Source organism: Martes martes (genome assembly GCF_963455335.1).
Source record: "Martes martes genome assembly, chromosome: 7".
Lineage (NCBI taxonomy): Eukaryota > Metazoa > Chordata > Mammalia > Carnivora > Mustelidae > Martes > Martes martes.
Window position 1 is genome coordinate 114,596,535 of NC_137894.1, and position 25,704 is coordinate 114,622,238.

Consider the following 25,704-nt stretch of genomic DNA (forward strand, 5'->3'; position numbering starts at 1 on the left):
GCAGCGGGAACAGCTAAATCCAACCCAGGCCGGCTTCAGGGAAACACAGGGGATTCTAAGGAACTAAATTTCTCAGGGTACCTGCAGGGGTGAAAACCTTCATCAGACAGAGGGGGTAGTTACACAGGTAGGAAGGTGTGGCTGGTGCCTGTCTTTTGCCTGTGTCCCTGGCTAGTGGTTGCTGGAAGGGGACGCTCTGGGGAGGGACGAGGCCAGGATGAGGCCCATTAAAGGCACAGAAGAGGGGAACAGGGTGGTGGGGGAGAGGGGGCTTGAGGGCTGCAAGACCCAGAAGTCCTGAGGAGGGAACAGCTTTTCCTAAAGGGAAGGGTGGGGTCCCGGTGAAAATTCCCTCCTGACGTCCCCACTCCCGAACCCTCCCAGAAGCTGTCCCTCTCACGGATGCTGTGTGTGCACACGGATACTTGTGCATTTCCCCTCTGGGTCCACACTGAAAAGTGTGCCCAGGACGAACAGGAGTGTCCGAGGCAGCTGCAAGCACTGTGGGGCCGGGAGGGGCGGTAAGGCAGCCCCATGGATGACCACAGGCTGTGGAACTAGGGCTCGGTGAGCCACATTTGGAGTTCAAGTCCAGGGCAGCCCAGCTGATGCTGATGTAACCTCTTCCCAGGCCCTGAAGTCCGGTCACAGCATCTCCTCTGGGAAAGAAGTGAAAAGGCTGGAGGCCGGAATTACCCTGGAAAGAAGCACCCTGGGGCCTGTTAGTTTCCTCTGACCCTTGAAACCCAAAACTATCTTCTGGCACCAAAAGGCTTCCTGATCATCTTTAAACCTCCTTGCTTGGCCAGGGGCCTCCCCCAGGGGCACATTAGGGCTCTCATGGAAGCTGGGAGTGAGAGCTCGCATTTCCGCTCTGCCACCATCTAGGCTGAGGCCGTGGTGAGTCCTTTCCCTCTGAGTCTGTTTTCTCATCTATGCAATGGGCAGGTGGTAGCCCGGAAGCTTCCTCCACTTACTGGGTGGTCCTAGGCCTGGGCTTTGGTGACAAAGGTCCTCATCTTCTCCTTAGAATCAAAGCCATGATCAAGCAAACAGGCTCTGGGAGAAAGGAGGGGGTCTGTCTCCCATTCGCTTGTACTATGAATATTTTCCGAGGGCCTGTGAGCTCCAGATGTTGTTCTAGGAACTGAGTTAGAGCAGAGAACAAGAGTAAAAACCAAACCAAACCAAACCAAACCAACAAACCTCATCTCTAGGAGAGAAGCCAGGTGACAGACAAGGTGAATGAGTGACCTAGAGTGTGTCAGGTCGTGCTGAGATGTAACAAGGACGCAGATATTTGGGAAAGAGCAAAGGCCTTTGAGCGACCTGACCCAGAGAAACCTCAAGGAAGCCTGGGGGCTGGCAGGTGCTGGGGCTAGAGGGCTGGGGCAAGGGGAGGTTAGAGGGGGCAGGGTGGGGGTCCCCATAAGGATGCTGGAAGGACTGGCAGAGTTGACTCTAAGGCCGCTCCCTGCCCCCAGCTCCCTGGAAGTCCCACCTTCATCCTGGACAGGATGACCAAGGAGAACCTCCGTCCCGGCTCCAGTATCATGGGGACCATGCCATGAGTCCTTTGTGATCACGTCCCTTCCTGCTCTAAAACCTTCAATGGCTCCCACTGCCTAAAGGATCCAATCCAGTCTCCTAATATTAAAGGCACTCCCTTTCTGAGCCCCTGCCTTCCCCCCCAACCCCGCCCATAAACTCCCCACAAAGGGCTGCCCTCCATCCCCTCAGCAAAACCTGCATTTCCCCACTTGGCACTCCGGAGGCTCAGGCGGCTCTATCCACCTGTGATTCCTTCAGGTTCCCTGTTACCAATATCATCTCCAATGGGCAGGCAAAAGTTTAGTGGACTGGACCAGAAAGCAAGAACCATGAAAGGAAAGATGGATAAATTAAACATACCAAATTAAACTTGTGCCCATCAAAACACCTCATGAAGAAAAGGAATAGGCAAACCACGGGCGGGGAAAAATATTTGCAAAGCATGCATCTAACGGAGAACAAGCAAGTTCGTGCTAAAAATGGGCCAAAGATTTGAAAATACCTCCAAGGAGACATCTGAATGGCCAATAAGCCAGCGAAAGATTAGTTGACATCATTAGTCATTAGGGGAATGCAAATTAAAGCCACAATGAGATACCATGATGCAACTACGAGAATGGCTAAAATTAAAAAGACTGACAACATCACATGCTGGTAAGGGTGGGAGGAAACCAGAACTCTCCGGCATTACTGGAGACTCTAAATGGGTACAACCACTTTGGAAAAAGACAATTTTTTTTTTTTTTTGTAAACCTAAACACATACCTTGCGTATGACCCAACCATCTCACTCCTGGGTATCTATCTACCCAAGAGATATGAAAGTCAATGTCCACGCAAAGACCCGTCCATAGATGGGTGTTCACTGCAAAATTCTTTCGACTCTTCTGCATGTTTAAAATCTTTTATAGGACACTGAAGGGCATAAAGTTCTCCCCATCCCTTAAGACCCATCCAGAAGAAGCCTGTCTGCTTTATTAGAAGTCCTGGGTTCGAATCCAGACTGTGACCTCTGGCCAGTTACGCTACTTCTCTGGGCTTCAGTTTAAGCATCTGAAAAAGGTAAGAATTACCCTTACCTAGTAGCGAGGCAGAGAGAGATGGGTCGAGTGCTTCGTACAACTCAGTAAAAGTTAACGATTGTTTTTCTATCATCCCAGTCCTCCAGTTAGGATTCTCCTCATTATAACTCTTCTACTTTGTGGCCTTGATTTTAGGACTTAGCACATTTGATGAGAATGACCGTGTAGATGTCTGTGTGTTGCACCTGGCTTGTACCCAAGACAACATCTGAACCCAGAGTTCAAGTGCTATGTGGGCTCAGCAAGAGTCCCCAGCAATTACAGCTGATGTGGCTGGGCTGTTCCACTAATCACAGCAGTGAAACAAGGCCTGACAGGGTGTCAGCTCTGGACATTTCTACCTCTGTCATTCTGCTGGAGCCCCACAGCCCAGCCCCAAGCGCCATCATGGTACGGGCACTTTGCAGAGCAAGTGACGCCCAGACAGCTCAAGTGACCCAAGGCCCAATGTCAGCAGGTACTCAGGGGTCAGAGGGTCTGGCCCCATGGCCCTTCTCCAGCCTGGTCAGAGCAGGTGCCCTCGTCACATTGTCCCTTCAGCGCTCTCATGCTCCTGTGACTCGGAGCGAGGCCCAAAGTTCCCCTAGCCTCAGCTGCTCCTTTTCTAACTGGCATCTGCTGGCAGAGCAAGTGACCCGGACACCCATGTCCTCGCTCTCAACAGCCAAACTCTAGCTGAAGGTCTCATAAGGGCAGCCACGGGAAACTTGGGCAATGAACAGGACTGTCAGCAAAAAATAAGGAGCCTCAGAAACTTTAGTGCAACTCATCAGAAAAGAGAAATCGTTCATGGCCAGTTTCCTTCTGCTTGCTGGTAGGGAGGACAGCGCCACTCTGGGCCAGGTGTCATTGGACACCGGGCTGAGCGCAGGGTGGTCAGACAATCGGGGAGACCCTCCCCCTGCACTGCAGGGACCCAGCCTGGACGCAGCAACTGGCTTTATCTGGGGGACTTTGTCACCAGCTCCCTGAAGGAGCAGTGAATTGGTACGTCCCCAACTTGCTGGACCGGTGTCTGTGTCCCCGTCACTGGTGAGGAGAGGAAAGCTCTGTTCTGGGGTGGAGAGGCTGGCCCAGGGGGCCCCCCCTAAGTATGGGGTCAGAGCAGGGTGACAGCTTGGAGGGCAAGGCCTGGCTCCATGCTGCCTGTTGGGAAGGAAGCCATGGAAGTTTCCCAGCTCATGAGAGCTCCAGCCCCAGGGAAAGAGCTTGGGAAGTTCAGTAATGCCTCCTTGTGAGGGGAACTGAGGCTCCCTGGGCAGACTTAGCTAGAAGCTGAGCGGAAGGTGGGATGGAGGGAAAGGACGGGCAAAAGGCAATCTTGGTCCCGCCCATGATCCCAACCCCAGGCAGCTTCAAGACTGAGCTGGTCTATCAAGACAGAGAGGCCTAGTCCCTGCCCTCACGGGCTCTCAGGCCTGTAGGGCCCAGACATGGCTCCAGTGATAGTATTATGGAATGGCCCCATCACTCTGTACAAGGTGCACAGGCACCCAGGTGACGTGGGAGGTGTGATGGGAGGGGGTCCTGGGAAAGCAGGATAGCAGCCTGCCCATGTGATGAACAAGGAGCCCACGGCATGACCACATGTGGGTCTGTTCTAAGTACTCCACGCACTCCCTTAACTCGGCTGACCTCCCACCTGTATGCCCGGGTTGCACTGTGTCCCCCAAAATGGCTTGTCCAAATTTTAATCCCCGGTACCTAAAGATGTGACCTTATTTGAAAAGGGGATCTTTGTAGATGTTACTAAGTCAAGGATGAGATCATCCTGGATTGAAGACGGGGCCTAAATCCAGTGGGAGGTGTCCTTATAAGCAGAGGCGGTGGAGAGATGCTAGAAGGCCACACGACGGCAGAGGAAGAGACTGGATTAGAACGTCTCAAGCCAAGGAGCACCAGGGGTCGACGGCCGTCACCAGAAGCTAGGAGAGAGGATGGAATGGATTCTCCCTCAGAGCCTGCAGATAGGACCATCTTGGCCGACACCTTGATGTTAGACTTTCGGCCTCCAGAACGGTGGGAAGATAAATGTCTGTTGCTTTAAGCTGCAAAGTTTCAGTAAACCACCACAGTCCTGGGAAATGACTAGCCAACATCTAATAGTCCCATGTAAAGATGAGAACATGGAGGCACAGAGAGGTTAAAGAGCTCACCCAAGGTCACACAGCCAGTAGATGGCAGAGCTGGGATTCAAACCCCAGGCAATGTGGCTTCAGAGTTTGTGCTTCAAACCACTACCCTATTTAAGCTCTTGAAGAAATTGAAAACAGTTTTTCCCATGTACCTGTACCCTTGTAGTACACGGCAAAGAGTGTTCAATAATGTTTGCATTATCACTTGGAATATCTACAAACATACATAGACTCATATAAAAATATACATAGAAATAACTTCAGGAGGCTATGTAAGACATCATTAAAGACAGTTATCTCAGACGTTCAGGGGATTTGTTTCAATTTTTTATACTGATGAAGCATTACTTATATGATTAAAACCCATCTTAAATAATGTGTGAAAATATCCCTGTTTGCCACATAAACGAACACAGAGAGTTGGAGAGCTGCTGGCTTTGGGGATCTCCCAGGCCCGGCTCATACCCCGGTTTTGCAGACTTATGGGTAGGGCCTGGATGCCTTATCCAACCACTATGACCTTCAGTTTCTTCTGTGAAATAAGGAGTAGGCACCACCAGCTGAGAGGACTTCTCTTGGGAGCAAAGATGAGGTGGGCAGGCACGTGGCATGAAGAGGGCACTCCATGCACTATGATTTTCATGGGAGTCGTTAACAGTTAACCTCTAAACGCCAGAGTTGAATTTCTGAGCGATTCCAGCACCCACCCTAAACTTCTGAGGTCCAAAGCCCCCTTCCTCCCTTTTGAAGTAGCCCCTGTTTCTCCTGCTGGGACAGGATTGAATAGGGGTCCCGGAGGGGAGCTCCCCTGTGACTCTGGTGGCCCTGAGAAGCACCCATACTTCAACACTCCCAGGGTGAGACAGGACAGTTGCTCACGGCAGCCCCCAACACCCCATCCATTTTCTAGTCCTCCATGCAGACTGCTCCTCCAGGAAATGAGTCCTGCACAGACAGGAGGGGACCAGCAACACAAGGACAGGTACGTGGGAGGTGTGAGACATTGCAAGGAGGGACACCAACCCCTCATTGGTGCCGTCTCTCTCTAGACTCACGACTAGAGGGTCAGCAGACATTTCACACACCCTGCACAGTGCAAGAGTGACTCATTCAGTCTCTGTCCCAGCCCCTGCCGTGCCCTGGCCAAGTGACTGGGGGCAAGGTACTGAACTTCTACAGGCCTCAGTTTTCTTTTCTGTGCAATGGAGCTGGTAGCACCTACATTTCAAGCAGCACCTGGCATATAGTAGCACTTCAAATAGGTCTGTATTCTAGCCATGGGGTGGGGTGGGGAGCCACGTATGTGGTCACACCCAGGTTCTCCCAGGGATACCTGTTGCTATGACAGCAATGCAAGAGACAGCCTGAGATAAGCCAGAAGCCATGGCGCACTAAAAGCCACTGGAGCCTGAGAGTTTAGTAAAGCACCACTAAGAATGAAGACAGGTGCACTTGCTCTGAAAACGACTGTCCAAATCCAAGGGAGACAGGCATGCTGCAGCCCAGGCCTCCCAGGACGCAAACAGGCACAAGGAGCCAATGATGATGGCGCTACAGTGGCCTTGGCAGTGACCAGAAAATGGGAATGACCCACGTCCATCCGTAAGAGAACAGGTCCACAGGCTGTGATCCCATCCACCTGGACTACCACACATCTGCCAAAAGGCAAGAGCCAAGGCTACACAGTTAAATCTCAAAATCCTGTTCATTCTCCGATTTCGGTCCCTCTGCTGAAGATAGGTAAGGGAACGACCCTGTGTTTGGGAAACACCCACTAAGATATATGGGGGTAAAGAGGCAAGGTGTCTGCAAGCTGTTCTCAGAAGCTTCAGGAAAAAAATGAGAGCGGACGAGCAGATGGGACAAAATGATAGTAATCGGTGTCTCTGGGTGAAGAGCACACATACAGAAATTTGCTGTACTCATCCTGTAACATTTCCGGGAGTCTGAAATTACAGTAAAAAAAAAAAAAGTTTTAAAATCCTACAAACCTAGGGTGCCTGGGTGGCTCAATCATAAAGCATCTGCCTTTGGCTCAGGTCATGATCCCAGAGTCCTGGGATTGAGCCCCGCATTGGGCTCCCTGATCAGCGGGAAGCTGCTTCTCTCTCTCTCCCACTCCCCCTGCTTGTGTTCCCTCTCTCACTGTGTGTCTCTCTGTCCAATAAATAAATAAAATCTTAAAAATAAAATAAAATAAAATCCTACAAACCTGATGTGGAGTGCAATAAGCAAGTCACGGAAGCAACGGAAACACTTAGGTGTGAAACATACATGACAGTTCTGTGTGCCCTGTAGAGAGCGCACACGCACCGACTTCGGGGTGATGGTTACTGCCCAGGGGGGAGGCAGGCAATGGGATCAGGGAGGGCTGGGAAGGAGGCTTCAGCCCTCTCAGTAACCACCGATAAACTGCCACACACCTTTCCCCCAAGATCCCAGCACCTGTCACAAGGCGAGGAGAGACGGGGTGGGAAGTCTCCAGGCACCTCAGCCTAAGCCTATTCCTCCTCCCAGAGCAATTTATACGGGATACTCCAGCTTTTCAAAAACATTTTTTAATTTTTAAATTTTTTTTTGGCATTTTAAAGTCAATTCTGGAGCCTGAGGCTGTGCTGAAAGGCAATGAAGATAAACCCAGCCTAGGCGTCCGCCAATTCGTCCAAAGAATCAGGCCCCAGGGGACTTCTGGGGGAACTCCTCTGACAGCCGCCCCAGGGTCACTAGAGAAGAAGCCAGAGGTCACTGGCTCCTTTCTCTGGCAGCCACAGAACTTCGCTGGGAGCCGCAGCTCGTGCCAGTGCGAAGGACAGTCTGGAGGCCCTAGTGTGATGGGGAAAGCCAAGCTGCTCTGCCCATCTGAGCCTCAGTGCACCGCCCCCCTACCCGTAGTTGGGAAGACGAGAATACCTGCCTAACGGTGGTGTGAGGCTCTCATGGGACAGCATCAGGAAAGGCTCCAGCCACAGCTGACACTAACAGGTGGTCACTCCTCGAGGGGACATTTAGGAACAGTGCTGGAGACGTCAGATGTGCAGCGAGCCATTTCTATGGTTCCAATACCGCCGACATTACTGGCCACGAGCTGCTCGCAGAGGTCCTGAACAGTTACCCAGAGGCCTCTGTGACCTTCCAAGCCACTGCCTTCCACCTCCAATGATCCCCTGACACCACAGCCCTCTCGGTACACCCCCCCAGGAGAGAACCGCCATAGCTGTTGGAAGACCTACAAGAACAGGGCATCACCACCTCACCGGGCAACCCATTCTGAGAAGCAATTCAGAGTTTCTATGGAGATGAAATGTGTTCCTAGGAAATCTCTCTTGTTGCTTTCTCCATGCTGTATAGGGCCTTGGGGACAACTCGCCCTGCCCACCCCCCCAGAGCCCTCCAGCTGTAGGAAAGGGGCTGACACAGGGCCTCCCCCAGGTCTTCTCCTCTATGGGATGAACAGCCCCACGCCTCCACAAGGCTGGCCCCAGGTAACATTCATCAGTGGCTGTCCCCACTGCCAGGCACTGAGCTGGGTTTATTATATTTACTGTCTCCGGGAATTTGCATATGGAGTGATTTATTTTTTAATAACATGTTAACATATATAATTCAGTGGTTTTTAGTATAATCACAGAATTATGCAGCTATCAGTACAATTTTAGGATATTTTCATCACCCCGAAAGGAATCCCGTACCCATAATGCAGTCAATTATTTCCTCCCAGTACCCCAGCCAGTTGCAAACACCAATTTACTTTCTTTTTCTTTTTTTTAAGATTTTATTTATTTTTTGGACAGACAGAGATCACAAGTAGGCAGAGAGGCAGGCAGAGGGGGAGGGGGAAGCAGGCTCCCTGCTGAGCAGAGAGTCGGATGCGGGGCTGGATCCCAGGACCCTGAGATCATGACCTGAGCCGAAGGCAGAGGCTTTAACCCACGGAGCCACCCAGGTGCCCTACTTGCTGTCTTGATAGATTTGTCTTCTGGGTTATTTCATATACAGAATCAGACCACAGGTGGTCTTTTAGGTTTGGTTTCTTTCACTTGGCATATATATATATATACACACACACATATATATATATATTTCCTGTGTAGTTAACATACAGTGTTCTATGAGTTTGAGGTCTACAGCAGAGCAATTCAACAACTCCACAGATCACTCCGCGCTCATCAAGATAAGCATATCCCAACCCCCATCACCTATCCGGCCCATTCCCCACCCCGCTCCCCACGGGTAACCTTCTGTTTGTTCTCTACAGTTAAGAGTCTGTTTCCTTGTTTGTTTTCTTCCCCCCCACCCCCCCCCCACTCCCCGCGCCCCGCCTTGGCATAATTTTTAAGGCTCAACCATATTATCAAAGCTCAAAGGGTGTACCAGTACTTCACTTCTTTTTTTCTTGGCACATAATATCTCATCGCAGGGGCACACCCCGTTATACTTATTCCCCCAGCTGATGGACATTTGGATTGTTTCCATTCTTTGGTCATCATGAGTAATGCTGCTAATTCTCCTGTGCAAGTTTTTGTATGGGCATTGTTTTCAATTCGCTTGTATATCTAGGAGAGAAATTGCCAGGTCATAGGGGCAGTCTGTATTTAGCATCTTAAAGAATTGCCAGGCTGTTTTTCAAATGGGTATGCCAGTTAACATTTCCACTGGCAGCCTGTGAGGGTCCCCATTTCTCCACATGCTCATCAACACTTGTTATTGCCTGTCTTTATTTTATAGCCATACTAATGGGTATGAAGTGGTATCTTGTGGTCTTGGTTTGCATTTCCCTGATGTATAATTATATTGAGCATCTTTTAATTACTAACTATATACACATATATGTATTATTCTTATATTATATTATATATATAGTATATATAGTATATATAATATCATATATAGTATTATATTACATATTATATAATATTATAAATTATTATCCTTTAGAAAAATGTCTTCAGATCCTTTGCCTGTATTAGGAAAACATTATGTCTTTTTATTATTGAGTTATACTTTCTTTATATATGCTTTATACAAGTCCCTTATAAAATGTATGACTTGCAAATATTTTCTTCCATTCTGTGACTGTCTTTCATTTCCTTGGTGAAAAGCTGAAGTTGTCCTTTGAAACATGAAATCTTTTAAATCTGGTGAAGTCCAATTTGTCCTTTTTCTCTTTTCTTGCTCGTACTTTTGGTTTCATATCTAAGAAACCATGACCTAATACAAGATCATGAGTTTGTCTTCTAAGAATTCTATAGTTTCACCTCTTACACTTAGGTCTTTGTTTCATTTTGAATTAATTTTTTGTGTTTGGAATGAGGTAGGGGTCTAACCTCCTTTTTTTACATTTGGAAAACCCGTTGTCCTGGCACCCTTTGTTAAAAGGTTATTTCGAATTTTCATGGCACCCTTGTTGAAAATTAATTAACTGTAAATTACAGAGTGGTTTGGAGCCCCCTCATCACACTATTTTTACTCTTCAGAGCATGCTGAGTCTCTTCTGTCTTTGTATTTTTGAAATGTAGAGTCTCAAACAGGGAACTGATTCCCCAGGTGTGCCCTGAGCAGCAAAGAAAAGAAGCCTAACCATAACTTTCCACAATCTAGATCTTCTACTCTATTCATGTGATATGAGATGACATCCGCTTTGCTCCAGCTCCCTACGCAACACCCTGGGGAAATGGTGGGAAATTTTTTTGTGTTCCGAGGTTGGGATCCCATTGTGGAAATGAAGGGAGAAAACAAGTTAATGAGATGAGTAGTGACATGACAAAGGCTGTATTCATCAGGAGAACAGGTGTACGATACGAAGGAAGTGGTCCTGAGCTCACACTCAGGAGACCACGTTCTCCTCCTGCTGTTCACTACGTGACCTTGGGTAACTCACTTCCCCTCTTGAGGCTCAGCCCTTCAGTCAAATGAGAAGGCGGAACTAGGTCTGGGATGGCAAGGGGGTCGGATGTCCATATGCAGCAGCTGCCTAGGTCGGTAGGCTGAAGGCTCAGCAGGGAAAGAATGCTGGGATGTAGTACGATGCCTGCCCTGGGCTCTGTACGGGAGACACGCAGCAGCTAGGCTGTGGATTTACTGACATGGGTCAGACCAGGGACTAAGGTTCCTTCCAGCACTATGAATTCCATGATTCTGGACTCAACTGACCCTTGGCTAGATGCCACTGGAAACCTTCTCTTCCTAGCCGGGCTGGCTCTGCCCCAACAGACAGCCTGAGAAAATGCAGGCGGCCAGCGCAGCTTCTCTGTGGCTCCTTTCTGCCAGATGCTTTTTCCTCGACGTGCGGAAGCGGAGCTCCAGCTGCTGCCTGACTTCCACCTCTGGCCCAGCCCTTGGTGCCCCTGGGATGCAAAACACAGCTCCGGGCTGACCGTGGCTGTCCCAGAGAGAGAAGCATCCAGTTTCAGAATCAGAATGTCTCACGCACAGAATGTGCGAACACACAGCAAATGCGTCCAGCCCAGTTTCACAGGCTAAATAACTACATGAGGTTCTGGTGTGTTCCCGCTGATGGCTGGGGCTCCAAGGGCAGTGTCTGAGAAATCGTGTTGGGTGAAAGTTCCCTGGGATCCTCTCCACCCAGAAACCAAAAGGCCTTTCATGATGAGGGGGGACGCAGGTTGAGACCCCTGACCCTTGGTGGGTTAGCCCCAGGGAGGCTGGGATGAGGTTCTGTGGGCCCCTGCCCACAGCCTCTCAGAGGGGAAGTCAGCTTAAGCAGGTCTTCCGGACCCCGGAAGCTCTGAGAACAGGTCAGGCTGTCTGAGTTCGCACGTCACAGCCCACATCAAGGGGTCTGGCAGGTCAAAGGCCTTCAAACTTTCCACACCTGTGTGTACGGCAGACCTCTACTGCTCGGTGTGTGTCAAGCACTGCCATGCTCCCAGCCCTGCCTTCCAGGTTGGCTGCTGGCTCCTCTGATGAGCCCTAAGGCTTCCACCGGCCTGATGGAGCCCCTCCTGGGCCCTGGGGGGAGCCGGGAGGAGGTCCCTGCCTTCCACGCTGAGCCCGCTGCTGGCTGCTCCCACTCTCCCAGGCCTGCCCCCGGACCCTGTTTCTCAGAAGCTCTGACTGCCGACTCAGAGGCCTGGCCAGTCTGTGTTCTTGATAGCCTTGGGCACCCACGGCCTCCTGGGAACCTGGGTCAGGTTCCTCCAGCCTCCCTCTGGAACTTCCTCTGGCTCACAGGTCCCAGCCCCTTTCCCCTATCCCAGCCAGCCCCTTGAAGCCGGCCGAACCTGACTCAGCCCCCTGGCCTTGCTGACAACCTTCCCCCACACCAGTCCGAGGTTAGGACCGTCCACTCCCATCAGGACTCAGCTCACAGACGAGAAGACCAATTCTTTCCACAGTGCTGTGTGCAGTCAGGTTCTCAGTGACAACAAGGGCCATGCTGACTAGTGCTTTAAGCATGGGCTTGGGGAACCAGACAGTCTGGATTAGAATCCCACTTGGTGGGGCGCCTGGGTGGTTTAGTGGGTTAAAGCCTCTGCCTTCGGCTCAGGTCACGATCCCAGGGTCCTGGGATCGAGCCCCGAATTGGGCTCTCTGCTCGGCAGAGAGCCTGCTTCCTCCTCCCTCTCTCTGCCTGCCTCTCTGCCTATTTGTGATCTCGGTCTGTCAAATAAATAAATAAAAATCTTAAAAAAAAAAAAAGAATCCCACTTGGTAACCTTGACAAGTGTCTAAGGCTCCCTCTGCCTCAATTTTCTTACGCTTAAGATGGGAAATACAGGGACGCCTGGGTGGCTCAGTTGGTTAAGCAGCTGCCTTCGGCTCAGGTCATGATCCCAGCATCCTGGGATCGAGTCCCACATCGGGCTCCTTGCGTGGCAGGGAGCCTGCTTCTCCCTCTGCCTCTGCCTATGGTCACTCACTCTCTCTCCCACTCTCTCTCTGACAAATAAATAAATAAAATTTTAAAAAAAGATGGGAAATACAAGCATTACTACCTTATGGGATTGCTGTAAGGAGTTCAGGATAGTGCCTGGAATACAGTGAACATTCAGTGATGTTATCAGCATCCATTTGTTTATCCAATGGGTTTTTACTGAGCATCTACTATGGACCGGACAAAACTCTAGACTTACATAATAATAACTACAAAAATAATCATACATAGTGAAAGAGCAGCTGAAATTTCCCTCCTCCTGCCCCCACCAAAAATTCTTAGAAACTTCACTGAACATGGAGATGGCTCCTGGAGAAGACAGGATTTGGGGGACAAACTTCCTGCCTGGGACTGAAGCTGGAGGCAGTGGGGATACAAGAACCCAGGACACCAAGGGCAGTGGGCAGGCCCATTCACACATGTGATACATGTATGCTGAGATGGGCTGAGGCCACCTCTGTAAAGACACAGGGGAGAGGGATCTCGTGGTGCCCTGGGTGAGGGACTGGTAGGCTGGGGATGGGAGGGAGGTGCGTCACTGTATACCTTTTTGTACCTTCTGAATTTGAAACACGTGACTATATCGCCTATTCAAAAAATAATTAAAACAATTTGTAACTTTCAAAAAGAAAAGTTCTCATTAAGGGGATTTCAGATGTTGAACACATCTGGGTTCTGTCCAAGCAGACCTAGAGAAGACCGCTTTTTGTTTTGGCTAAGATAGCCCATTATAGGTCATTTTCCCTTCTAGAATCCATCTCAAAGAGATATTTTAAAAGTACGATAAGGGCACCTGGGTGGCTCCACCAGTTAAGCACTGGCCTTCAGCTCAGGTCGTGCTCCCAGGGTCCTGGGATGGAGGCCTGCCTTGGGCTCCCTGCTCAGCGGGGAGCCTGCTTCTCTCTCCCCATCTGCAGCTCCCCTTGCTTGTGCTCTCTCATACTTGCTCTCTCTCACTCTCTCTCAAATAAATACATCTTCCAAAATCTTTAAGAAAAAGTACGATAAAGCTCCACGAACAAAGATGTTTACTGCAACGTGACTTCCAGACATCAAAAAATAGAATCGAACAGTGAACAATACTGCTTGTCACTGCCCATGTCCTCCCCTCCCCTCACTCTGTGTTCCAGGGTGGGTCATATCTACTGCTGGGTGCCGCAGGCTCAACACAGAACAGGTGCCCAATGACACTGTGTTAACCATCGAATGATTAAGGAACGATTAGTACTACTGGCAACACCCAATTATCGTTGACCTACAAAGAAAGCAATTTTTAAAAAAGATTTTACTTATTTATTTGAGAGAGAGAGAGAGAAAGAGATCAGCAGCTGAGGGGGAGGGTAGAGGGAGAAACAGGCTCCCGCTGAGCAGGGAGCCCGATGTGGGGCTCAATCCCAGGACCCCGGGATCATGACCTGAGCAGAAGGCAGACACTTAACCCACTGAGCCACCCAGGTGCCCCTACTATACATCTTTTTAGAAATATATTTTTATTTTGAATCCTGTGAATGTATTACATACTCAAAAATAAACTAATAATGTTTCCAGAGATATGTATGCACCAGGCATTGCTCTGTATTAACTACATTAATCCTTTAAAATAACCCTGTAAGATAACTCTGGTTATCCTTCCCATTTTACAGAGGGGGAAACAGGCACAGAAGTTAAGCCATTCACTAAAGCTATGGAATTAGTAAATAGCAGAGCTGGGATTTGAACCTGGCTGGTTTGAGTCTATAGCCCAGTTATTAACCCATTCTGCCAAGACCCTCCAGATTCCTGCTTGTAATATAAGATGAAACACTGAACATTATAAACATACAAGATGAGGGCAGATGGAAGGACAGATCCTGTCCATGGAATGCCAAGGTATGACTTCTACATGTACTGATCTGACGAATCAATGCAGTTCCAGGTAGATTCCCAAAGGTGTTCCGTGAAAACGGAAGCAGAGATGGTAAGGGTCAAGGATATCCCTGACACACTTGAAGATCGGGGTAGGATCTCGTTTGCCAGGTACCAAGACTTATTCTAAAGCTACAGTGATTAAGATGGTGTGGTACTGGTGCTGGATAGACACGTAGGTCAGCGGACTAGAAGAGTCCAGAAACAGACCGACACATACACAGTCCCTTGATTTATGCACGGCCACAACAGGACACTGAGGAAAGGACAGTCTTTGCAACAAAATGTGCTGAGACACCGGGGTATCCACGTGGGCAGAAAAAGGAAACTGGACTCTTCTTCACGACATATATAAAAATCACTTCCAGGGAGACTCTGTCCTGACCTAAAGGTGGAAAGCAAAATCAAAAGCTTCAGAAGAAAATAAAGAGTATCTTCATAATCTGACGGGAGAGAGAGACTTCTTAACCAGTACACACACACCCCGACCTTAAATAAACGATACATTTGACTGTGTTAAAATGAAGACTTTCTGTTCATCTAGACACCATTAAGAGAGTCGAGTCAAGCCCTCAGTGGGAGAAGATACTGGTAACTTGCATTACAACAGGCTGATACCCAGCTTAAGCACAGAACTACTTCTGCACACCAATAAGGAAGAGACAAGACAAATAGAAGCAAACAGAAAAAATGAGCAAGATGCTTGAACTTCCCACGGAGGACTTCCCAAGGGTCCACAAGTGCAGGAAGGTTCTCCACAGCATGAAGAATCTAGGAATCTGGGAAGAAAACTCCAAGAGCCCACAAGAAGGGCTGTGACAAGGAAGACCTGCATTACTGAGGGCCCGGGAGGATATGGCAGAATGAGGGCCTCCTGCTCTGTCCGTGCGAGTATAAACTGGTCCAACATTGGCGGTTCACCCTGAGATTAGGTGACTTCTTTCTCCTTCCTTATCCTGTCTGTACACTCTCATGAAAATCAGAAATCAAGAAGCGAACACTTGGGGGGTGTAATAAAAGTGGAGGAATGGGGACGCCTGGGTGGCTCAGTTGGTTAAGCAGCTGCCTTCGGCTCAGGTCATGGTCCCAGCGTCCTGGGATCGAGTCCCACATCGGGCTCCTTGCTCCGCAGGGAGCCTGCTTCTCCCTCTGTCACTCTGTCTGCCTGTGCTCGCTCTCTCTCTCTCTCTCTCTCTCTGACAAATAAATAAATAAAAAAAAAAAGCTTTAAAAAAAAAAAAAAAAAAAAGTGGAGGAATGGACGCCCAGGAGCGAGTCTTCCCAGAAGACCATGTGCTCATCTGTGTCTCTCGGTCACAGGCAAGATGGCACCACGTGTGGGGACTCGACAGATCACCCCAGCTCCTCCCTTGGCCACACCTTAGCCACCCGGGACAAACAAAGGGAAGGGCTTCTGTTCCTAGGGACGGACCTGACCCCATTCCCCCCTCACCTGTGGCCCTCTTACCTCCTCCTCATCTGCAACACATGGGAGATGTCACCCTCCTACCCACAGGGCCCAGGAGCTGGGCAGGCCAGGTGCAATTCAGCGGGAAGAAAGGCAGATACCCCGACATACGTAACTCAAAACAGGTCCAAAGGAACCAGCCCGATTCCAAAAGTGATTTTCCAGCCAGGAGAATTCTCCCAGCTTCCGGGGTGCTCAGTGCTGTGCCAAAGAATGGTGGACAATGATGGGAAGGTTCTGTGCCTGCCCTGTCCAGTGTGGTCACCGTTAGTGGTCTGTGGCTAGGGGGCACCTGAAGTGTGGCCACTGAGACTGTTACTTCATTTTATTTTTTTTAATGTATTTTTTTAAAGATTTACTTATCTATTTGGGGCGGCGGGGGGGAGATGAGCACCAGGGAGGGGCAGAGAGAGAGGGAGACAGAGTCCCAAGCTGACTCCATACTGAGCACGGAGCCTACATGGGGCTCAATCTCACGGCCCTGAGACCACGGCCTGAGCCAAAACCAAAAGTCGGATGCCCAACCGACTGCACTACCCAGGCACCTGTGTTACTTCATTTTAATTAATTTAATTTGTGAATTAAATCTATGAGGCTAAGGTTCTGGACAACACAGGTCTAGACTTTCACCTGGTTTAAATCTTTTCAGTGTGTGTGAATTCATGTACCACATGGGGGATCTGTTTCCAATTAGAAGGAAGAAAGCAGATGAAAAGAAGAATTACATGCACGTCCAGTTTTATTACCATCTGCCATTACTCTGTTCAGAAAGCTCTTCGAGGGGAAGATTCTGCTCTTGGTCACCTCGTTCCCGTGTTTAAGGGCCCCTCCTCTACAGACCTGGCTGCAGGTCTGGCTTTGCTCACAGATCCCAGCCCCACGGCCCGCCCCCCTTCCCCAGGCTTCTACAAAGCTCCCAGAGTCCTTGCCCACCTTTCCACTGCCTTGTCCTTCCCAGGGGCGGCCCCGGCTCAGAAAACAGGGCTCAGATGGCTCTGCGAAGGTGGGTCCTTTGCCCCTGCCAGCCTCCTTACTTCCAGGAGCACCCGCACCACGTGGTAGCCCATGTGTCCCACTGTGACCTGGCCTCCGGCCCTGCCTCCTGCTTACTCAGTGTTCCCCATCATCCCGGGGTGGGGGGAAGGAAGGACCCCGTAGTGCTTCCTTCCCCCACCTGACACTGGGGCAGGGGAGGGAGAGGCAAGAGGGGACAGCAGCAGCCCACAATGCACATGGCTCAACCCAGAAGGAGAGACAAAGGGCCTCTGTGCCCTTACACCCCTCCTGCTGGATCTCTGTGGGGATTTCTTTTTTCCCCCTGCCTGACCAAAATGCACTCTGAGCCTGGCCTTTCAGTGTTGGTAAAATGACAGTGAGAACGGCAGTGGCCCTATAGCACACAGGGAGGACAGGACGGACTACTTCATCTGGAGTTTAATGAGGGCTCAGTGAACAGTTGCTGGTGACATTACTCATCCTGGACAACCCAGTGGCACAGAAAATGCTTTGCCCGGGAAAGGGAGATGGGGTCTGCTCTAGGCTCTCCTACAGGCTTGCTGTGTGACCTTGCACAAGTGTCTGTCCTTCTCTGGGCCTCCGTTCACTCAGTGGTACAGTAAGTGGAAGATTATCCCCGCCCCACGCTACTTCAGGGGGCTGCTGGAAGGGTGAGCCGTGATCAGAGGGTGTGAGGACGTGCTTCAACAAAGTGAACCCCATTTCTAAGCTGGAGGTGGGGGCCGGCACAGAGCCGACCCAGGGCTCCGGGGCCAAATATGGCGCCGACGGTCGCCTTCCCTCGGGACTCTGGCAGAGCAGGGGGCAGCTGTGGGCTGCGGACAAAGGGCCCAGACAGCACCTTGCAGGAAACTCTGGCAGCCTCACGCTCCTTCCACCCCTGGTGACACTGAGTCACCCTGCAACCCACCCAACAGTTGTCGTGACCACATTTCCTCTACTGGGGGATGAGCAAGTCATGTGAACAAGCCAGCCTCACTCATCCTGGGGCTTCTTGGCACCTGCCGCCTCCTGGGCCCAGGCCCACCTTGCAACACAAACGGGAAGCCCCACTCCCTGCCTGAAATCCCACCCTTCGGGCGGCACCTCACTTAGGCTTTTGTTCTCTACAACCAGCGGGGCCCACCCATCCTCGTCAGACTTTACAGTGTGCACAATCCCCAATGCCTCAACATGAGGGAAGTCATTAGCGCTGAGTTCTCCAGAGCAGGAGGCTGGAGGAAGCCCAGGTCGCCGGGTCCTTGACTTCAGAGGCTACGGGGAGGCACTGGGGTGCACAAGGAGCTATAGGGAGCAGTCCTGAGGCCTGACAGGCACCTGCCAACCCACCCAGGTTAGACTGTCTCTCCATGACTCCAGGATCGGGTCCTAGGGTGGGACTGTGCCAGAGGACGACAAGGGAGACACTAGCCGGTGGGACCGGGCTTGCCTATCGGGACAGGGCTGAATCAGGGAGGGGGCAAGAAGGTCACCCCTCAGAGGGGCTCCGAAAGCAGGGGAGGGTCCACACCACACCTGGCTCTAGGAGATGCAGCAAGGTCCCCGAACCTTGGGATGCAAGGGGCTCAGGGGCTCAGGATGATGGCTCTGGACTCGGACAATGCTGGATCCAGATCTGGGCTCTCCCACTGACTGCTGAAAGCTCTGATCAAGTCACGTTATTCCTGAACACTGGGCACTGTAACCCCAGCCTCCTAGGGCTGTGATCAGGAACTCAAAAAAACAAAAAAACAAAACAACTCTCAGCAAAGGGGCCTGATGTAAGCCCTCCAGACATAATGGCTGTAATTATTAGGGACACGCTTGTGAATGCCAAGAATCCTCCCTTTTTATTTGCCTTGAATGATATGCTGCTCCCTGATAAGATCCTCTTCTTTTACAAGATTGATTGATCTTAGAGAGACAGAGAGAGAGAGTGAGTGCAGGCGTGCACGTGTGTGGGGAGGGGCAGAGGGAGAGGAAGAGAGAGAATCTCCAGCAGACTCCACACTAAGCGCAGAGCCCACCACCGGGCTTGATCTCACAACCCTGAGATCATGACCCCAGCCAAAACCAAGAGTCAGACGCCTAAACGACTGAGCCACCCAGGCGCCTCTGCAAAGATTCTTCTATCCAAATCACAGGATATGACCACTTCCCTTCCTGGAAACCTTCCAAGTCTTGAATTTTGTTGGAGGGGAGAGGACCAAGGGGGTGGGAGCGGACAGAAGGAGAGGGTCGTTCCCAGGGACCTGTGCATTTGAAGGACAGACCATACACAAAATGGGGACTTGTTAATTCCACCGAGTGCAGACCGCCCAGGGGAGAGATGTAGGGCCAATTTCTCTGCACAACGTAGCTATAATCAGTTCTCATTTTTTTGTGGTTGTTCTGTTCTATAAAGTCACCATGAGCACTGAGTTAGCGAATACTGAACCACTCTGTCCAGGGGAAACATGGGGTTAGGTGAGGTTCCTGTGAGCTGCTGGTCACAACATTTTGTCAACTGATCAACATGTAACCTTCCTTTTTTTGCTTTTTGTTTTGTTCTTATTAAAGATTTTACCATTTATTTGACAGAGAGAGACAGCGAGAGAGGGAACACAAGCAGAGGCAGTAGGAGAGGGGGAAGCAGGCTTCCCCGCTGAGCAGGGAGTCCCAGGCAGGGCTCGATCCCAGAACCCAGCGATCATGACCAGGTCTGAAGGCAGATGCTTAACGACTGAGCCACCCAGGCGCACCAATACATAACCTTCCTTATGTGCCTTTCTTTTTAAAGACACTTCACTTAATATATATTCTTGACGCACGAATATTGAACTCACAGCCAACAGTGCATATACCTTGCCTGAATGAAGCTTCTCGATCGAACACTCGCATTTTCTTGCAAGGCCATCACGGTGTTCTTGCATTTCAGAGCGCTGGAAAGCACTTCAGCACTGTGTTTACAGTGAAATCACCAACAAAATGCACAGAAAATGGGAAAACCATGGCACTCAACAGACCACAACAAGGGCCTCGTTAGAAGGGTAAGCACTGAAACAAGAAGCCAGCATCTCACTTTATCTGGCCTCAGGGGGGAATGTGTGCATCAGGGGAATCCCAATTTATTGCCACTCTGAGCACGTCTGTATATGACTTCCGAGGTGCTACAATTTGGGGGTTACGAATAACTTTAGCAAGTGGGAGAATGTACAAACAGGGATTCTGTGAGTCCTGACGGCTGACGGCAAATGTGCCTTCATCATGCCCGGCACCGGTCATGACCTGGACGTGAACCCTGGTCTCAGAGCAAGGGTCTCCCACAGACCCTGGGAGGCATCTGAACAAGGACCCCCCGCACCTCTCCCTGTGGAGCCCAAGCCAGGCGCTCGCTCCCCTCCAACTGGACAGCCCACGCCGCTGCCGGGTCAGCTCTTGTCAGAGGTGGAGGATGGATGTGGGAGGATGACAGGAGGATGAGTTTTGTGGCAACTACAGGGGAGCCTCTGCCAGCCTGCAAACCTGGGGGTGCCCCCAGAGTCACTCACCTAGGCCTCCCCAGACTGTCACGAGCAGGTCACCTGCACTTTTTTTTTTTTTTTTTTTTAAGAGAGGAAGGGGTAGGGGCAGAGCCTGAAGCAGGCTCCAGGCCCTGTGTCGGGCTCCATACAGGACTCGATCCCATGACCCTGAGATCATGACCTGAGCTGAAATCAAGAGTCAGACGCTTGATTGAGCCACCCAGGTGCCCCTCACAGGCGTGTCTTTACTAAGTTCCTACTGTGTGCGGCCGCCATGCTGCCGTCATTCTGCACAGAGCCCCACACACCATGGGGCTCTGCACCTCCACGTGGTGTGAGCAGAGGTGACAACGCCCAGGGAGGTAAAGGAAGCAGCTCACGTTGTCCCAGCAAGTCAGGGCAGACCTGGGACAGGGCCCAGATGACAGGGTCATCCACGGCCCCACAGAGCCACAAGAGGCACCACAGACTGGCTTGTTGCCAAAGGGGTGAGTGGAGCAGACAAGAGGCTGTGGAGCTGAGGCCCCTCAGAAGGCCACTGACCAGGGTTCGGGTTTCTTGAACACCTACTACGGGTCAGACTTGGTCCAAGCTCCTGACAAATAGTAACTCACACGACACAACAATGGGTCTGTGAACTGGGAGCCATTAGCATCCCTGTTCTACAGATGAGCAAACAGGCAGAGAGAACGTGAGTGCTGGCAGTTTGCTCCAGGGTCCACACCCCTACCTGTTACACTACTGCACCCCACCCCCCAATCAGCTCCTCAGGTCCAGACCGTCCCGCTGAGCTACAGCAGCTGTCCTGCCCTGGGGAAGGCGGAGGGCAGGCCTCCACACCAGCACGGCAGCCTCCACACCGGCACGGCACCCACCCTGGCCACCCCCAGGCCCTGTCCACTCTACTCTCCCGTGGGCCCACTTCTCCCCACCCCCGCTGCCAAGACACTTGTCCACGCTACCATCACTGCTCCCCTAGACCTCTGCTGTCACCTCCTTTTGGTCTCCCCGCATGCTGTCTCCCCACCCCACGTCCTTCTTCACGTGGCAGCCCGAACGCAAGCTGGCCCACGGAGTTCCCTACCCAAAACCTATACCCTTTATGCCAACGTCGGCAGGGCTTTATGTGTCGTTGCCAAAACCAGAACGACCCAAATGTGCTGCCGTGGGTGAACGGATAAACAACGGGGACACGTCCAAAGCAATGAGATCCTCTCAGCAATGAAAATGAACACAGTCCTGAGATGCAGCCACAGCCGGATCGCAGATGCCTTCAGTTGAGTGAAAGAAGCCAGACTCACAGGGCAGCGTGCATGTGATACTCTCAAAAAGGCAGAATGTAAGGACCCAAGAGAAATGAGTGACTGGGGAGCAGGCTGACTACAAGAGGGCACCGAGGAATTTTAGACAGTGACAGCCCATTCCATATCGTGGTTGGGGTGGCCGTGACCCAGCCCACCCACGTGTGCCAAAGCATATGGAAATGGACACAAAAGAAGGTGAATTTTACCCTACGTAAATTTTAATTCATTGTGGGTTGAACTGTGTCCCCGCAAAAGATATGCTGAAGTCCTTACCGCCAGCACCTCCAAGTGTGACCTTATTTGGAAAGAAGGTTGTTGGAGATGTAATGAGTTGAGATGAGGTCATCCTGGAGCAGGCTGGGCCCGAATCCAGCAGGACCGGTCTCCTCAGAAGAGGAGACTAGACAGGGACAGACACACAGGGAGCAGAGGCTGGTGGGCAGCTTACAAGCCCCAGACTCAACGGGAATTGCCTGGGGCCCCTGAAGCTAGGGAGAGCAAGAAAGGGTACACCCAGTCTCAGAGGGAGCGTGGCCCTGCTGCCACCACGAGGTTGGACTCCTGGCTTCCAGAATCATGAGAGAATCAATCTCTCTTGCTTTAAACCCCCTAGCCTGCACTACTTTGTTACAGCAGCCCTAGGAAACGAATACACAGTTCAGTTTTTTAAATAGGGAACACACCCATCTCCACTCAATGGCCTTCAGGATAAGCCAAAGGGCCCCTACTGTCTGGTCCCTCTCCTGAACACCCCCCTCCATCTGGGCAGAGTGCAAGTGGGGGGCACGCTGAGCCCATAGCCCCCACCCCCACCCAGCACGGCCATGCTGGCTCCTTCCCTCCGTGTTTACCTGGGAAACTCTCACATATCCCTTGGCTTGGCTCTGCCTTCCCCGGGAAAGCTCTCCCAGACACCTTTGTGTCTGAGCAGGACACCCCTCAGCCAGCAGGGGCCCCAGAGCTCTAGGTGACATCTCACATCCTGTAGGCACAGCCCCGCACGTCCCTCCTGTGTCCCCACAAGACAAGAGGGTCCTTGTGGCAAGGATGAGCCATCGGGCCACCGCTGGACCAGCGATGGGCTCCAGGACACAGTATTGGGTGGGCGTCAAAGGGCTCAGAACAGCACGGGCCCTGCAAAGGTGGGGTCAGGGGCTAGGCCATGCCTGTGGGCCTCTGGTTTCTCCAGCCTCAGCCTCTGCTCTTCAGGCCTCCCACCCAAAGGGGATCCCAACGGCTCGTCCAGTCACCCCCTTATAATACTGGTTCACCCCCCTCCCAAGCTGCTGGCCTCCCGGTGGCCCCCTTCCTTCTCCCAGATACCCTCTGTCCTGGTCAACCTCCCCTTACATCTCTCCTTGGTATTAACCTGCCACAAATTCACTCAACAAACATTTCTCAATATGCCCTGAGCTGGACACTCTTCCCCACTCTTGCTCAGCACGTTGTGTTCTGGAAGCTGAGTACCGGCCAACAGTGTGCTGGGCTGACAATGACACCTGCCAAAGCGAATCCCTCTTTCTGCCCTCGGGAGCTTATAGTCTACTGGGGCTACGGACTGAGAGCACAAGGCGCAAGGAGCAAGGCTTTGAGGGTGCTGACGGGTCTACTGCCATCCAGGGTCCCTCCCAGCCTGTGCGGTTCCTCTGTGTACATTAGAATGTGATGTCCTTCCTCCCCATGAATCCAGGCAACCCCCCCCTACAACCCATGGCCTGACATCATACATGCCTGGGCAAGAGAATGAAATTTCAGCCCCTACTGGTTTCTCTCTCAGCCAGGTGCCTCTGTGCAGTGAACAACCCGAACAACTGTATGCAACAGCCCTAGGGGCTGGACAGCCTGGAAGATTTCTTGCAGGAGCTGGAGGTGGGGCCTGTGTGCTCTGAGGCAGGAAAGGCCTCACATTTTCCAGAGGCTGGAGGGAGAGGCAGCCAGTGAAGACTGTTGTGCCAGTCTCCCCTGCCCCCATCTCTGATGCCTCATGCAAAAGAGTGGCTTAGGAACCTTAACGGAGCCTTGGAAAGAGCCCGGGTCCAGCTGTGAGGCCTCAGGACCATCTCTGCCCGTCTCTGTGCCACAGAATCATCTGTAAGCAGGGGCTGGATTGGGGAGGCACCAGGGAAACACTGAGCTCTGACATCTGACGATGCTAGCGGCAGGGATAGGGGCAGCTCTGGCCTGTAAAAAGAAGACTCAACTGTCTTTCAAACCCTTTCCAGGGCCACTTGCTCACCTATCAAGGCGGCCCACCACACTCCATCCCAGGCCACATGTAGGACCTCCCAGACCCAGCCCTGAGGGACTCCTCATGCCCAGGGGGCAGTCCTGGGTTATGCAGGGCAGCTCAGAGCAGGCTCTTAGAGGCTGCGAATAAGCCTGGGGTATCCTTGGGAGGGGACATCAAAACCAAGCCCTTTCAGGACAAACCTATCCCAAAGCCTGGCAGAGAGGGTAAGGTGACCACTCCAGACCTCCAGTGACCAGTGTTCAGCACAAACCCAGCCTGGCGCCCAAGAAGTGCTCAATAAAGAGGCAGTGAGGGGGGCGCCTGGGTGGTGTCCAACCCTTGATCTCGGCTCAGGTTTTGATCTCAGGGTCAGGAGTTCAAGCCCCAGGGTGGGCTCCACACTGGCGGGTGTGGAGCCTACTTTAAAAAAAAAAAAAAAAAAAGAGGGGGTGGGGAGGTCCTGGGTGGCTCAGTTGGTTAAATGTCTGACTCTTGATTTCAACTCGGGTCATGATCTCAGGATTCTGGGACGGAGCCCTGCATCAGGGTCCCTGCTCAGCAGGAAATCTGCTTCTTCCTCTGCCTCTGCCCCTCCCCCTGCTTGCACACACTCTACAGTGAACAAAGAAATCTTTTAAAAAAAGAAGAGGTGGTGAATGGATGAATGGATGGATGGATAGATGGACAGTGGCAGCCAGCAAGGACATAGGCACTGCTCAGACTGGGCCCGGCCTTTCTGGTGCTGGGGTAACAGGAGACTCCTTCTCAGAGGGAGCTGCAGGGGGTCAGCACAGGGAAGATTAACCTACGAGAGGTTCTCTATGGCAGAGATGGGGAAACTGAGTCTGAAAGAAGAGACACAGTTGGTCAGCAAAGTTTTGCCCTATAACAAGTCTGCAGCTTCTGGTGAAATCTAAAGCTCACAAAACACCCAAGATGAAGAACATGTTTGCAATCTAGTCTTCCAAATAAGAGCCTTGGTCAACACAAAACTGCCTTTTCTCTCTCCTCCTCTTCCTCCCTCCAACCTCTATTAGGAATGAAGACCTGCAAGTAGCCCTGCAAAGCAGCTTTATTATTGTTGACATAATCTGGTACTATGTGATAGGAAAGAAAACTTTTTATGTTAGTTAGGATTAAGTTTGCCTGTGTCTGAAAATCCAAAAGAACAGTGATTTAATTAAGACAGATAGGTATTCCTTTGTCATATAAAAGTCCGAGTCAGTAGTCTGGGGTGGAATGATGCTCCAACATGTCTAGGAACCTCCATTCTGAAATTCACCTCAGAGTCCAAGATGGCTGCTTCACCTCCAACCATCACATCTGCATTCCAGACAACAGGAAAGAGGAAAGGAGAGAAAGGCATGCCCCTTCTCTTTAAGGACATCTCCAAGAAAATTAAACTCCCCACTTAAATTTCACCATTTTGAACTTAATCACATGGCCACACGCAGCTTCAAGGAAATTGGGAAGTGTTCAGCTAAAATTTTCACCCAATTAAAATTCAGGGGCCAATCAACAGGCTCTGCTTTACCCTTGAATTTGAGTACTCCAGGATGGTGATACTTCTCAAGGAAACGGTCCTCCAACTCTAGACCCACAGAAGTTTTCAGGAACTTCATTTAAAACAGAGGGAA

At 51.2% G+C, this 25,704-nt stretch overlaps 1 protein-coding gene across 2 annotated transcripts in view; it reads right to left on the bottom strand.

Moving 5' to 3' along the window:
* The window catches only part of RIN3 (Ras and Rab interactor 3), a 120,751-nt gene that overhangs the window by 84,159 nt on the left and 10,888 nt on the right, over positions 1-25,704 (bottom strand). The window lies entirely within an intron of this gene.